The following is a 2,790-nucleotide window of genomic DNA, read 5'->3' on the forward strand; positions in this document are numbered from 1 at the left end:
TAAAGAAAGGCATTCAGTATCTCTGCCTTCTCAGCATCCCCCGTTACCAGAACCCCCCCCTCATTTAGTAAGGGGCCCACATTCTCTCTAGTTTTCCTTTTGCTGTTAACATACTTGAAGAAGCCTTTTTTATTATCACTTTAGTCAGATTCAATTCCAGGCGGGCTTTAGCCTTCCTCGTCGCATCCCTGCAGGCCCTGACTACATTCCTATATTCTTCCCAAGTGGTCAGACTCTTTTTCTACATTTCATGGACCTTCTTCTTTCCTTTGAGCTTGCGCATGAGCTCCTTGCTCATCCACACAGGTCTCCTGCCACCTTTTCCCGATTTCTTGCTCACAGGGACGCACCGATCCTGAGCTTGGAAGAAGAGCTGTTTAAGTGCTGACCAGCTCTCAGAGGCCCCCTTACCTTCTAACACCCGAGCCCACGGGATAGCTCCAAGTAGGTCCCGGAAGAGATCGAAGTTGGCTCTCCTAAAGTCCAGGGTAGCAATCCTACTTATTGCTTTGCTTCTTCCACTCAGGATCTTGAACTCCACCATCTCATGATCACTACAACCCAAACTGCCCCCAACCTTTACTTCCTTAACAAGTCTATCTGTGTTGGTGAGAATAAGGTCCAGTTGGTGAGAATAAGGTCCAGATCAAGAAGAAACCTCATTCCTACAGACACCACAAAGCAGCTTCCAACCAAACCACACAGTCATGCTTCTCTCTTATAAATAAGTCAATCACAAGCTCACTAGCCTGAAAAGCTCATAGTCTGCAGTTCTTATTTTGCTGCTGAAATTAAAGAGTTAACAGAAACCTGACATTATATGGAGGATTTTTGATGTGCACGCACACACAGATCCATCTATTTGAGCAAAATGCTACTACCATATTTTTGAAATGTGAATACTGCTGGCTGGAAGAAAATGGGCACGGTTCCCTTTTTAGAAGGAACAAATTGTTCTGAACAAGGACAAATGCAATAGAGAAACCAGGCACCAACTTCACTTCTGATGTTTCAGGCTTCTGGTTTATGCAACTCAGCTAGAACCTCTGCAGGTCTTTTTTCATACCCAGCACTGTTTGAGAACTGCCCCATAACCACATAATGGTCCCCAGAGTAAATATTTACAGCTGGATGTCTGTATTATCAGATGCACATGTAAGAAGTTAGAGGGCAATGCAGAACTCCACTGGCTACAGAACGGGGAGACTGTGGAGGCAGGTACTGCCTGGAGGAGCTGGGGATGGTATGGTATCTGCTCACCAGAGCAGGTTTTGGTTAGAGAACATGGAATTTGCTGCTAAGTGTTAAAATTGCTCCTCTGTAGTGGAATCCCTTTTCTGTATTCATGTCACGGAACCAGTGGGATTACAGAGAGGAGGTGCAGAGCTCAAAGCCATTACCGCACAGGTTGAACTTCCAGCCTACAAACTTGCAGCTGCCCACCTTTATCATGGGCTACCTAATCCAAGCAGACTTCCCCAGGGTTGTCAGGAGCCCAGAGCCCATCCCTTGCCCTTGTGAAAGCTACACATCACCTCCATCTTTGTTAGGGTTTTAACTGAATTCTTTACTGTAGGTTTATCAGAGTGAATACCTTTTCCCCCAGGACAAAACACACCACAGACTGCAGGGGAGATGCAAGAATGAAAAGGCTGTTATTTCTCTTCACCTCTTTCTCAAAAATGAACCAATATTCTCATGGTAACTTCAGAATAACGGAGAGAGGCTGCCTGAGTCTCACATCCAAACATTTTATTCACCTCAGAATGGAGTAATCCCATTTCTCCAGAAGACCTCATGGGAATACCAAATAAATTGTGAAAGCTTTTCTGACTGCAGATATTTTTACTTTCCAGATATTTTAATTAATAACTATAGAGCATGAACTAAACAGGACTACTTTCAGAGGCTCTTCCTCTCTGTTGATCAGGTTCAGACACATTATAATATATCCCAAACCTCCAGTATTAGGAAAATAAGGCAGCAAAGAGCTCTGTTTGCAGCACGGAGACCTCCTACTGGATTTTTTGAGGTCATTAACAGGAAATCAGGCTGTCCAAGAAATAAGTTGTATATGTATAAGTTTGCCTTAGTATGTTTTTTTAAGAAAATCAGTTATTTGAAATAAATATTCCCAGTGCTGCACCCACAATAGTCACGAATATACCATATATCAGGCCCTGGAAGCACAGAAGATGGTCCTACAGAGAACCTCTCACTAATTAGAAATGAAGCTGGCTGCCTTTAGAAACTTCTTAGATAAAAAGCTTTGACTGATCTATTTTCCATTACTCTGAGCTCAGGCAATGAAATTTAAATCACAGAGAAGTGCTAATGATTATTTTTCAAGTCAGCTTTTTATTACTGAAAGCACGCTTCACAATACAGCAAAACCAAAATCTGGGCAGCTGGAAACATGACTTCTTCTCCAAGCCCGGGAATCCCTTTCACTTGGTATTTGATCACCTGGAAATCTGAACGTCGACACTCACCTCCAAAACGAAGGCATTGATCTAAGTCCTGAACACGGATCTCAGCTTTTTCCACAGTTCTCATCACTTCTGTACCTATGGATGAATGGGTGTTTGGAGCAGAAGGCCAAGGTGCTGCACTTGGGCTGGGGCAATGCCAGGTGTTCATACAGACTGGGCAAAGAACCCCTTCAGAGCAGCCCTGCAGAGAAGGACTTGGGGGTCCTGGTGGACAAGAAGCTACACATGAGCAGCAGTGTGTTGCACTTGTAGCCCGGAAGGCCAACTGTGTTCTGGGCTGCATTAAAAAAGGGGTGGC

This window comes from Meleagris gallopavo, chromosome 1, assembly GCF_000146605.3.
Source record: "Meleagris gallopavo isolate NT-WF06-2002-E0010 breed Aviagen turkey brand Nicholas breeding stock chromosome 1, Turkey_5.1, whole genome shotgun sequence".
Lineage (NCBI taxonomy): Eukaryota > Metazoa > Chordata > Aves > Galliformes > Phasianidae > Meleagris > Meleagris gallopavo.